Genomic DNA, 14,093 nt, shown 5'->3' on the forward strand with positions numbered 1-14,093 from the left:
TCCTTTCTTTTAGTCCAATCAAATCCTCCTCTCGCCTCGAGTTCCAACACCCAAAGCTCCAGATTCAGGCGCTTCGGACCTTCGATGATGTCCGGCTCCGACCTCCAAGGCCGGTGGATGCATTCCTCCGTTACGGAAGAAGACATGCGAAAGCTGAGAGATGACAGGTATCTGACAGGAGAAATCTCGCATAGGCTGCCTGCTCAAGGGCAGGCTATGCCCACTCCCCAGCCTGGTGAAAGTGTGGTGTTCACATCCCACTACCTTCGGGGGCTAGGCTTCCCGATTGATCCCTTTGTGAGGGGGCTCATGTTTTATTACGGGTTGGAATTTCACGACTTAGCTCCGGAGTCCATCCTCCAAATCTCATCGTTCATTGTCGTGTGTGAGGCCTTCCTCCATATTACTCATGTGCGGGTAATATGGAGTCGGTGGCCAGCGCTAAGGGCGTCCTGGATAAGGGGGTATAGAAGCGTCAAGATACAAGACTCAATACTTTGCCTCGTGTCCGGATGGGACTCTCCTTTGCGTGGAAGACAAGCTTGGCGATCCGGATATTATGTTTCCTTCCTTGTAACCGACTCCATGTAAACCCTAGCTCTCCGGTGTCTATATAAACCGGAGAGCATGGTCCTTAGAAAGCCGATCACAATTATAATCATACCATCATAGGCTAGCTCTTAGGGTTTAGCCTCTACGATCTCGTGGTAGATCTACTCTTGTATTCCTCATATCTTCAATATTAATCAAGCAGGAAGTAGGGTTTTACCTCCATCAAGAGGGCCCGAACCTGGGGAAACATTGTGTCCCTTGCTTCCTGTTACCATCAGCCTAAGATGCACAGATCGGGACCCCCTACCCGAGATCCACCGGTTTTGACACCGACATTGGTGCTTTCATTGAGAGTTCCTCTGTGTCGTCGCTTCGAGGCTTGATGGCGTCTTCAATCGTCAACAACATGGTCCATGGTGAGACTTCTCTCCCCGTACAGATCTTTGTGTTCGGCGGCTTTGCACTGCGGGCCAATTCGCTTAGCCAGTTGGAGCAGATCGACAACTTCGCCCCTGGCCACCAGATCAGGTTCGGAAACTTGAACTACACGACGGATATCTGCGGAGACTTGATCTTCACGGATTCGAGCCTGCGCCAGGAATGCCGGACAGCCACGACGAGCATGGCCTAGACCTGCTCTCGGACAGTGCCAGGGACATCAACCCTGAAGCAGTGTCGGACCTAAATCCAGGGCAGGTTGCGTTGCCTATGGACGGAGGGCTGGACCCCGCCCCACAGGCCTCACACTTATCAGCGATGGAGCCGAACACGAGTCTCACCTTTGTGGAGGCATGTAACCCTGGGCCCCAGACTCATATCCGGTTGTTGGCCCCGGTCCGCTCACTCTCGAGCTAGCCGAGCCAGGCTGGGCTCCGGTAATGGAGTTTACCACTTTGGACATCTTTCAGCACTCGCCCTTTGGCGACATGCTGAACTCATTGAAGTCTCTCTCTTTGTCAGGAGGCTCTGGGCCGAACTATGTCCGTCTTGAGTGGGAAGCAGGCGACGAAGGAATTCGCTGCCCACCCACAACCCACTTTGTCGCCACGATCGATGATTTAACCGACGTGCTCGACTACGACTTCGAAGACATCGACGGCATGGACGACGATGCAGGAGACATACAGGAGCCACCGCTCACAGGGCGGTGGACAGCCACCTCTTCATATGATATATATATGGTGGACACTCCAACAGAAACCAATGGCGATGAGGCAATGGAGGATAACCCCTCCAAGAAGAAAGCAAAGCATGGGTGTCGGTGTCAAAACCGGCGGATCTCGGGTAGGGGGTCCCGAACTATGCGTCTAGGCGGATGGTAATAGGAGACAAGGGACACGATGTTTTTACCCAGGTTCGGGCCCTCTCAATGGAGGTAAAACCCTACTCCTGCTTGATTAATATTGATGATATGGGTAGTACAAGAGTTGATCTACCACGAGATCAGAGAGGCTAAACCCTAGAAGCTAGCCTATGGTATGATTGTTGTTCGTCCTACGGACTAAAACTCTCCGGTTTATATAGACACCGGAGAGGGCTAGGGTTACACAGAGTCGGTTATAAGGGGAGGAGATCTACATATCAAATCGCCAAGCTTGCCTTCCACGCCAAGGAAAGTCTTATCCGGACACGGGACGAAGTCTTCAATCTTGTATCTTCATAGTCCGGGAGTCTGGCCAAAGGTCACAGTCCGGCCATCCGGACACCCCCTAATCCAAGACTCCCTCAGTAGCCCCTGAACCAGGCTTCAATGATGACGAGTACGGCACGCAAATTGTCTTCGGCATTGCAAGGTGGGTTCCTCCTCCGAATACTTCATAGAAGATGTTGAACACAAAGATAGTGTCCGGCTCTGCAAAATAATTTCCACATACCACCGTAGAGAGAATAATATTTACACAAATCTAATCTGCTGATGTATTCCGTAGTGTGACATTACGCCACGGTCAAGCCTTTATCCGTTTTACTGTCTCACCTCAGCGCGTTTAGCAAGGTGGTTTCCTTGGCACGTCTTGTCAAAGCAGAGATCGTGTCCCCTTACTCCGGGATCCTCATCAATACAGGCGTGGGTAACGCAACCGTGCCATTGGTATGACTTCTTAATTGAAAGTGAGTCCCAAAAGGTCACGGGGAGGGCTCTTGGTATTCAACCTCTTTCTAAAGAGACCAAAGATCGACTCCTTTCTTTTAATCCAATCAAATCCGCCTCTCGCCTCGAGTTCCAACACCCAAAGCTCCAGATTCAAGCGCTTCAGACCTTCGATGATGTCCGGCTCTGACCTCCAAGGCCGGTGGATGCCTTCCTCCGTTACGGAAGAAGATGTGCGAAAGTTGAGAGATGCCAGGTATCTGACCGGCGGAATCTCGCATAGGTTGCCTGCTCTAGGGCATGCTATTCCCACTCCCCAGCCTGGTGAGAGTGTGGTGTTCACATCCCACTTCCTTCGGGGGCTAGGCTTCCCGATTGATCCCTTTGTGAGGGGGCTCATGTTTTATTACGGGCTGGAATTTCACGACTTAGCTCCGGAGTCCATCCTCCAAATCTCATCGTTCGTTGTCGTGTGTGAGGCCTTCCTCCATATTACTCCTCACTTCGGATTGAGGCTTAAAACCTTCAAGGTAGAACCGAAGACGATCGAGGGGCAGCACGCTGAGTGCGGAGGTGCCATTATAAGCAAGATTGTCGACGCCCCATGGCCCGAGGGCTCTTTTCAAGAGGAGTTCGGCTTATGGCAACGAGAGTGGTTTTACATCACAGCTCCCAGGGGCACCACTTGGGTGGCACCACCTGCTTTTCGCTCGGGTCCCCCGCCATGGCTAGCGTCATGGATCAATAAAGGGCTTAACTGGGGGGCGTCCAAGGACGTGCCCTTGCTGCAGGGCCGCGTTCGAGATCAAAAGAGATACCAATTTGGCCGTGGTGGCGCAGGTTATGCTGATTCGCCGCATACTGCCCTGCAAACGTCGCCTCCTCCGCCTGTGGGAATTTAATCTGGAAGGACCGCGAGCCCTCCAACATTTTATGGGCACGACGCCCGTGCAGATGTAAATATTGTTCTTCAGATCACAAGCAATGTATCCGGACTTGTCCGAGGATGCAGGTCTGAGCTGCAATCACCCGGACACTCAAGTAAGTAGCCCTGTACCCGGACACGCTATCTGTACATTTATATAACACTGCCCTCAAAAGAGCTATCCTTTAAACAGGAGTGGATAGCGAAAGAAAAGCTTATCAGGTGTCCGGCCCCCCTCACTGAGACCACGCCGGATCCCGTGTTGACCAGGATGCTGGAGATTGTGTTGTTGGAAGAAGGCGAAGAGGGGAACAAAGAAGCTACCGCCTCCTCGAAGGAGACTGTCAGGAAAGGAGGGATCGAGAATTCCTCTATCCAGGGAAAGAAGAGGACCGCCTTTGAAAACCCGAAGGCGATGGCCTCAAAGCGGGGGAAGAAATCTTCGTTAGAGGGTCCGGCGCCGGAGGGTGCCCCGGCCGCATTACACCCTCAAGGGGATCAGCTCTCCACCGAGCCGTAAGTAGAGAGAGGGGTTTTAAAATGAGTGATGTCCCTGTTTTATTTTTGAGGAAGATAATCGAAATTTTACCTTGCAGTTCGGATCTCAACCCTTCTCAGCAGAGCTCATCTTCAGGGGATCTTCGTCCGGAGATGATGGAGAGCGAAACACCTCCCCCAGTTGTACCGTCTTGTGAGGCGGGCGACCCCGAGGTGTCGTCTCGGAGGGTTTTTCCAAATCTGGACCTTGAAAAAGGTCGTCGGACTAGTCCAGCACCTTTTGGTGCACAGTCGGAGGAGCTGAAGGCTCTGCTCAGGCGAGCATCTATCTCCGAAGAACACCGTGTGTTGATGAACACGGTGATTGGAAGGATCTTATCCGTGGAAAGCTGTGACACCCCAAAATTTTAACCTTGTTTTGTTAATTAAAATTTTGCCAGGAAATTAAATTTTTTTATTTTCTGGGCTCCCTTTTGATTTTTGGACCATTTTTCTCTCTGGTCATTATGGAGTTTTCCCCAAAAAGAAAACTTTTCAAATATGTTATTGGACTTGTTTAACCTCTCAAGAAAAACGTTTCTTTTATTAGTAGAACTAATTACATAATTAATTTCCTTGATCTTTATTTTCTTGAAAAATGGTTTTCCAAGATTATATGGCCATATTTGAACTACAACCATTTGATAAATTCACTTAAAATTTCAACAAAAATTTGGAGATGTCAGGTGATGTTTTAAAATCACTTTTATGCAAAAATATCTTTTATTCATGAAATATTTTGAGCTCTACACCCAATTTTCTTCTCTGGTCCAGTCGGCAATTTTGCACTGCAACTCATTTAAATATTTCTTTCTATCTTCCACCAAAATTATGGGATGTTAGTAGCAGCATATGATTCCATTTTATGCAAAAACCCAGTGATGTCCTTTGAAAAATTTGAGTGAATCAACCTCTTTTCCATACTGGTCCAACTTGAGAATTTGTACAGCAACTACTTCTTAAGTTGCTCCTTTACCCATGAGCTTTCTCCTACTTGTAGTCCTCCATGCTAAACCTCTAAGTCCAGGAGCATGCACCCATTGGATCATTTTTGGTTCATGAAATGATGCCATTCACCTCCTGTCCAGAATCGAAGTTCTGCAAAACTTGCACTAGCAAGTTTGTGCTTTTCACAAACTAACCTCACCACCCTCTCTTCCATCCAAAGAGACACTGATCTGGAAGATTTGGCCACCCCATGTTTTGCCTAGATGCCCTTGGCATTTTGAGAAACAACCTGAGTGCATAGCCAGATTTGGCATGATTTCAAGTCTACATTGTGAACTTGGTCTCCTGACCAAACCACCTTGTCCCTTGATCTTCCCTCTATCACTAATCTAGTTCTGTTGCTTGCCAACCTCACCGAGACCCCTAGCATGCCCCGACATTTCGTCGAGCATGTTCCGTGCGTGCTCTGGTCGCGAGCAGAGCACGCGTATTGCACGTGCCGCGCCCGAGCCGACACGTCGCGCCCCTGGTTCTTGCCCACTCTGTAGCGCCACGCCACGCGCTCCCCTTCTCCCCGCAACGCGCCAAGCCGCCCTGGCAGCCTACAGCACTGCCATCACAGCTCTTGGCGGCACGCTGGCGTCCGCAGCGCGTCTCGGCCAGGTCGGTGCCGCCCAAGCCGCCAGCGCTTGCCACCTGCCTCCTGGAGCAGTGCGAGCTCATCTGCAAGCGTGTCCCCTAGCGCTCGTTACCGCCACGTCGCCCAAGCTATAGAAAGACGGTCGTCGGCGACCTTATCCGCGGCTGCCGCTGAACTGCCCCGACTCGCCTATATAAGGAGGCCCCCGAGCTCAACCCCGCACGCAGGCAGTCCCAAGCCATCTCCCTAGGACCCCCATGGGCAGCCAATCAACTCGGGGAGGTCTCCTTCCCCATCTCCGGCAACCGCAGCCGCCGCCACTGCCCTGGCCATTCCGGCGCCACCAGGGCCTCCCCCTCTCCACTCTCTCCACCAGAAGCTTTCTCTTCCTCCCGTGAACCCTTCCACCTGCTCGATTTTGATCGGGAACCACCACGGCCCCAGAACCACTTTACTCCCGATGCCGCCGGCCGCCGCGAAGCTCGTTGCCGACGACTCCCTCCATCCCCAACACTCCCTCGACCACCGGAAGAACCGCTCCGGTCTTGCGGATCCATCCCGAGCCTCTGGAGCCCGCGGGGAGCCGCCGTTCGCCGGCGTTGATCACCGTTGCCTCGCCTCCGTTCGGGCACAGGAAGAGGAGGGAGAGTTAGACTGGTCAAACCTGATCAGTGGGCCAGGCGGGCCCACTGTCAGTGACACGCGCAACGTCCACACTAGAGTAAGTGGAAGCGTATTTCCAAAATATGCTTTCGACGTGTACGTGTATATTCAAATCGTTTTCTTTTCTGTTTTATTTTTAAAAAACCAGATTTTTGACTAAACTTTGACTGGCTATAATTTTTTAAATAAAACTCCAAATGAGTTGATTCTTTTTCCTACCTCTCTCAAATTTAACCTAGTTTATTTTAAGATTTATTTGAAAAAAATTCAAACAACTTTTTGTGCTCTTTTTGAATTTGTGTGTTTATTCAAATTTTTTTAAATAGGACTTTGGAGAGAGAGAAGAAAACTTTCAAAAGTTTTGGAGTGCACCCTGCCTTTCCACACATTGAAGGCAAGCATTCTGAACCCCGGCATAATATTTTTGGTGTGTTCGTTAACACGTTTATAACACCACCTCATTTCGGAGAACTTGTTATTTCATGTGTTATGATCATATGCATGAATGCATATTAGTGATTTCCATGCTGTTGGAAATGAACACACTTGTGATGATAATCATTCTCATGTGCCTTGCATGCATGCCGGACGGAATCCGGAAAAACCTCTGCCTTGGGTAGGCATGAGTTTGTCGCCGGTCTCCGTCGGCACGGTTACGTCCGGTATGGCATAGTAAGGTATAGTGAGCGGTGATTCTGTTGGTTGAAATATTTTCATTATACATGTCATGCAGGGAAATTTATAAACCTCCTGAGTCGACCGTAGATCGAGTCTTGTTCCAGTAACCCCCATACTTGTTTCGTACTACCACTCGTCTCTACAACAAGTAGAGTACGGTTCAGTAATTTGTCAACCCCTTTCTAGCACACACCGTACAGAGGGGCCGGGATGAGGGTACCACGGCCATGGATTAAAGCCAGTAATCCGGTCAGGGGGCATGGCTGTTTTCGGTTATAGCTGAGGGGGTAGCTTCCACAGTTTTGCGCGCGGTATAAATTTTGTGATCCCATGATAATCGAGGTTGTAGCCTCCCCACTTAGAGTTTTGCTTAACGAGTGTCGTGGGTGATTCCAGACACCGGTGAGTTAAGCTGGTGTGTGCAAGTCAAGTGCATTTTCATTTAAAAGTCCGTAGACGGAATTAATCCCGATGGACTAAAGAAATCCGTTACTCGTGGGTAAAGAGTACACCCTCTACAGAGATTAAACCTATTCGAATAGCCATGTCCATGGTTAAGGACTACAGTCTGGGATGGGTCAAGTGTCGGTCTTTGTGTCGGTCTTCGGAGGAGAAAACTGTTAATCCGGAACATGGATTGTGACTTGTGACTTATGATGATTATGATTATTATTTTTATTACGGACTAACCCATTTATATCATTTGAAATATTGAGTATCCCTGGGATGGTTTTACCTCCTGGATATTCACTACATTTATTTGTATAAGCCCTCTATGCGGTGTCGCTCAGACGCCCGATTGTGGCATGTTGATATTTATTTTACTTATAAGCCCTTTATGTGGTGTCGCTGAGACGCCCGACTGTGGCATTCCTTTTATAAGCCCTTTATGTGGTGTCGCTGAGATGCCTGATTGTGGCATTTCTTTTCTAAGCCCTTTATGTGGTGTCGCTGAGACGCCCGACTGTGGAATTTCTTTTATAAGCCCTTTATGCGGTGTCGCTGAGACGCCCGACTGTGGCATTCCGTTTATAAGCCCTTTACGTGGTGTCGCTGAGACGGCCGACTGTGGCATTTCTTTTATAAGCCCTTTATGTGGTGTCGCTGAGACGCCTGACTGTGGCATGATTATTATTTATTTAAATACTACTATGTTATTGCATATTCATAAATAACATGCTTGCACGCATCAGAGTTTTTATTATCTTTTGTGACTGACATCATGAGCATAAAATATTGTTAGCACATCATTGTTATATTATACATGTGTTCATAATGTCGGTGAGTACATTCAAAGTACTCACTGGCTTGTCCCTGGCTATTGTCTTGGCCAGATTTCTTGCACGGAGAGGAGCGACCTTGATGACAGCCCCGGAACCTAAGCAACGGTGATAGCAGCCTCGCGAAGATAGGAGTTAACCTGGTCAGTTGTTCCTGTGGGAAATGGAGTCCCATAGACACTGATGATTCACAACCCGCTTCCGCCATCAACCACTAGAAACCATTTGTTGTACTCACTAGCCAGAATGGTCTTGTACTACATATGTTGTATTTTGCTTTGGATTTCTGTATCAAGTTAGTGCCTCATCAGCTAACATTTATCCTGGGGCTGGTGAGCACAATGGCCATTTTCTGGAATTTAATATCCAGAAAACCGGTCGCGACAAACTTCGTATCAGAGCCAGGCTGACCATTGGCTAATCCTATCTTAGCCAGGTCGAAAAACTTAGGCAAACCAACCCACCGGACCTTAACCAAACCCCAGCCAAGCTTCTCGTGCAAGATAGCCACACAGTGCCCCCGACACCTTTTGGTAGTCGGTGCCCAACCTATCAACCTAGCCTGTCAATCACGCACCAGTGACCAGCACCTAAGATGTCTCATTCACAAGCGTGCGAAGGAAGACTACGTCCCTTTTTTCTATAAAAAGGGGCACGGTCGCCTCAACCCAGCACAGCACAACCCTACCCCGAACCGAGCCATAATGCCAGGCCCCGTAGTGCACAATGAGACCACAGCAACCAACCTTGGAGGTTTTGTGACCGTACTCGCAAACCTCACCCGTCGTGCCTATGCGTTAGAAGAGTCCCCAGACTATGTTGTGTACCAAGGACCCATGGGCGGTGAAAGCCGTCAATTCTGGGCCACTATGCACATCTACGGTAGGAGTCTGTCGCCAGAACACACCTACATGTTCACCGGAAGGACAACTTCCTTCGAGCAACAAGCCATCCAGCTAGCTGCTCGAGAGGCTATAGTTCAACTCCGGCAGTTGTCGCCCAGAGTTAACTGTCGCTCGTTCTACTACTACCCCAGACGCGAAGGGTATGGTAGACCACCCCAAGTTGCCAACGGAGATCACGAGACGGATCCTGCATTGTTGCACCTGGTGCGCTATGTAGGTGCACTAGAGGCACTATTCGATCAAATCACCATTGATCTGATCACAGCTCGTGGAGAGTTGGCTCGTCAAACCCCAACGAGAGGAGAGGACGAGCCCGACGCCGACAACCCAGTCATGCTATTCGGGCACCCGATCGAGACCTTGAGATCAGCCCCAGCCATCAACCAAGATACTTTGATGACCCCAGAAGTGCTTCGTCGCCTTTTGGGAACACACTCCAATGGGATTGTGGCCAACAATCCCCGCGATGGTCATCATCGCTACCCCGACCCTGCAGTTCCTCCACCATCCCCGCCTAATTCCAACAGTGAGACCCGTGGAGAAACCTCGACATCCACAAGGCACGCCCGTTTGGATATAAACGTGGTAGACTAAGTCACCCGAGTAATGCCGAGTCTTAGTGTATCCTCGCTGAGGGAGTCCTGGATTAGGGGGTGTCCGGATAGCCGGACTACCATCATCAGCCGAACTATCATCGGCCGAACTATCATCATCGACCGGACTCCAAGACTATGAAGATACAAGATTGAAGACTTCGTCCCGTGTCCGGATGGGACTTTCCTTGGCGTGGAAGGCAAGCTTGGCGATACGGATATGTAGATCTCCTACCATTGTAACCGACTCTATGTAACCCTAGCCCTCTCGGGTGTCTATATAAACCGGATGGCTCTAGTCCATAGAACAACAACCATTACAATCATACCATAGGCTAGCTTCTAGGGTTTAGCCTCCTTGATCTCGTGGTAGATCCACTCTTGTAAACATCCACAATATCAATATATATCAAGCAGGACGTAGGGTTTTACCTCCATCAAGAGGGCCCGAACCTGGGTAAAACATCGTGTCCCTTGTCTCCTGTTACCATCCGCCTAGACGCACAGTTCGGGACCCCCTACCCGAGATCCGCCGGTTTTGACACCAACATTGGTGCTTTCATTGAGAGTTCCTCTGTGTCGTCACCGATAGGCTTGATGGCCTCTTCAATCGACAACGACGCAGTCCTGGGTGAGACTTTTCTCCCCGGACAGATCTTCGTATTCGGCGGCTTCGCACTGCGGGCCAACTCACTTGGCCATCTGGAGCAGATCGAAAGCTACGCCCCTGGCCGTCAGGTCAGGTTTGGAAGCCTAAACTTCACGGCCGATATCCGCGGGGACTTGATCTTCGATGGATCTGAGCCACAGCCAAGCGTGCCGCGCTGTCACGATGGGCACAACCTAACTCTGCCGCCGGATAGCACCTTGGAGGCCGCACATGAATCCGCTCCAACCCATAGTCCGGAGCCGATCGCTCAGATCGAGTACGGATGGCTGGACACCGCCTCGGGAGCTGCAATTTCTTCGGCGATGGAGCCGAACACTTACAATGTCCTGCATAAAGCCCATGACTCCGAGGTGCCGGACTCTCTGCCGGACTCCGAACCTCCTGCACCCCTGCGAGTCGAATCCGATTGGGCGCCGATCATGGAATTCACCACTGCGGACATCTTTCAGCACTCACCCTTCGACGATATCTTAAATTCGCTGAAGCGTCTCTCGCTATCTGGAGAGCCCTGGCCGAACTACGGCAAGGATGGTTGGGACGCGGACGACGAAGAAATTCAGAACCCACCCACCACCCACTTCGTAGCCACCGTCGATGATCTAACCGACGTACTCGACTACGACTCCGAAGACATCGACGGTATCGACGATGATGCCGGAGACTATCAAGAACCAGTGCCTACAGGACACTGGAAGACCACCTCGTCATACGACATATACATGGTGGACACCCCAAAAGGTGGGGACGACGAAGAAGCAATGGAGTCCGATTCCTTAAAGAAACAGCCTAAGCGCCGACGTCAGCGGCGCCGCTCTAAATCCCGCCACAGCAAGAATGGAGATTCCGGCACAGGAGATAATAACACCCCAGAAAGTGCCGAAGACAACCCCCTCCAACACGATCCAGCGCAGGAGGAGACAGAAGCAAGCCCTCACGAGAGGGCGGCAGACGAAGAGGTCGAGGATGATAATTACTTACCTCCCTCCAGAGACGAGGCAAGCCTCGACGATGACGAATTCGTCGTGCCTGAGGATCCCGTTGAACAAGAGCGTTTCAGACGCAGGCTAATGGCCACGGCAAACAGCCTAAAGAAAAAGCAGCAACAGCTTCAAGCTGATCAAGACCTACTGGCCGACAGATGGACCGAGGTCCTCGCGGCCGAATAGTATGAACTCGAACACCCCTCCAAAAGTTACCCAAAACGCAAGTTTCTCCCCCGACTAGAGGAGGAAGCAAACAAACCTGCATCACCAGCGCACAATATGGCAGACCGACCACCTCGTGGCCGCGACACAGAGGCGTGCAAGCCCTCCACCAAAACCGTACCCCGGCATCGCTCAAAAAGCATCAAGCCACGGGGGAACGCGCCGGACTTGCGGGATATATTGGAGGACAAGGCAAGACAATCCAGATCTATCTATGGATCACGTGGGCGCCCAAAGACCAACGACAAACACCGTCGCGCCGGATACAACTACTCCGGCCAGGCCGAACACAGCAGACAACGCTCTCTCGAGCTACGTCGCGATATTGCTCAATACAGAGGCGCCACACACCCACTATGCTTCACTGACGAAGTAATGGATCATCAAATCCCTGAAGGGTTTAAACCCGTTAATATCGAATCCTACGATGGCACAATAGACCCCGCGGTTTGGATTGAGGATTATCTCCTCCATATACATATGGCCTGCGGCGACAATCTTCACGCCATCAAATATCTCCCGCTCAAGCTTAAAGGACCAGCTCGGCATTGGCTTAATAGCCTGCCCGTAGAGTCAATTGGATGCTGGGAAGACCTGGAAGCCGCATTCCTCGACAACTTCCAGGGCACATATGTGCGACCACCGGACGCAGATGACCTAAGCCACATAATCCAGCAGCCAGACGAATCGGCCAGGAAATTCTGGACACGGTTCTTAACAAAGAAAAATCAAATCGTCGACTGTCCGGATGCAGAGGCCCTTGCGGCCTTCAAACATAACATCCGCGATGAGTGGCGGGCCCGGCACCTAGGACAGGAAAAGCCGAAATCCATGGCATCCCTCACATCACTCATGACCCACTTCTGTGTGGGAGAGGATAGCTGGCTAGCTCGCAGCAACAACCTCAGCAAAAGCGATGGCAGTCCGGATACCAAGGACCGCAATGGCAGGTTGCGTCGAAACAAAAACAAACGCTGCATTAACGGTGACAGCAATGAGGATACGGTAGTCAACGCCGGATTCCGAGGCTCCAAGCCCGGTCAACGGAAGAAGCCATTCAAAAGAACCACTCCGGGACCGTCCAATTTGGACCGAATAATCGACCGCTCCTGTCAAATACATGGAACCCCCGAAAAGCCAGCTAACCACACCAACAGAGATTGTTGGGTATTCAAGCAGGCAGGCAAATTAATCGCCGAAAACAATGACAAGGGGCTACACAGCGATGACGAGGAAGAGACCCGGCCGCCGAACAACAGAGGACAAAAGGGATTCCCCCCTCAAGTTCGGACGGTAAACATGATATACGCAACGCATATACCCAAGAGGGAGCGGAAGCATGCACTAAGAGACGTATACGCGATGGAGCCAGTCGCCCCAAAATTCAACCCATGGTCCTCTTGCCCGATCACTTTCGATCGAAGAGACCATCCGACCTGTATCCGCCATGGCGGATTCGCCGCATTGGTTTTAGACCCAATCGTCGATGGATTTCACCTCACGAGAGTCCTGATGGATGGCGGCAGTAGCCTGAACCTGCTTTATCAGGATACAATGCGCAAGATGGGCATAGACCCTTCAAGGATTAAACCTACAAAGACAACCTTCAAAGGCGTCATACCAGGTGTCGAGGCCAGTTGTACAGGCTCAGTCACACTGGAAGTGGTCTTCGGATCCCCGGATAATTTCCGAAGCGAGGAGTTAATCTTCGACATAGTCCCGTTCCGCGGTGGCTATCACGCTCTGCTCGAATGAACCGCGTTCGCAAAATTCAACGCGGTGCCGCATTATGCATACCTTAAGCTCAATATGCCAGGCCCTCGTGGAGTCATCACGGTCAATGGAAACACGGAATGCTCCCTCCGAACGGAGGAACATACAGCGGCTCTCGTGGCAGAAGTACAGAGCAGCCTTTTAAGGCAATTTTCGAGTCCGTCCATTAAACGACCGGACACGGCCAAACGCGCCCGGAGCAACATCAACCAAGACCACCTGGCACGTTCCGAGCACGCGTAGCAATGCGGCCTCAACCCCAGCCCTCGCACAATTGTAAGACAAACTCTCCGCGTACATAATTACGCCTTGGAGATACCATGGGCATAGGGGGAGAGGCACAACCACAACAGACCCAGAGTGCGGTTCGACCACACCAGGGGCTCCCAAGTGTGTCGCTCTTTTTATCTTTTATTTCTTTTTTTTATACAGAACTCTGTCCGGCGGCGAACCTGCCGAACTCATGATGCAACAGCCAGGGAGAGAAAAAGGCCGCGACGAACACTCAGGTGGTCTCCATTGCGAGCACTAAATTTGTTAAATACACCATTCCGCAGCCTACCCCTGGAGGGAGACGCTTTTAATTCATCCAGTCCCTTGCTTTCCGCACTATTTGTATCATTCCGCACTCATAG

This window comes from Triticum dicoccoides, chromosome 6B (assembly GCF_002162155.2).
Source record: "Triticum dicoccoides isolate Atlit2015 ecotype Zavitan chromosome 6B, WEW_v2.0, whole genome shotgun sequence".
Taxonomy (NCBI): Eukaryota; Viridiplantae; Streptophyta; class Magnoliopsida; order Poales; family Poaceae; genus Triticum; species Triticum dicoccoides.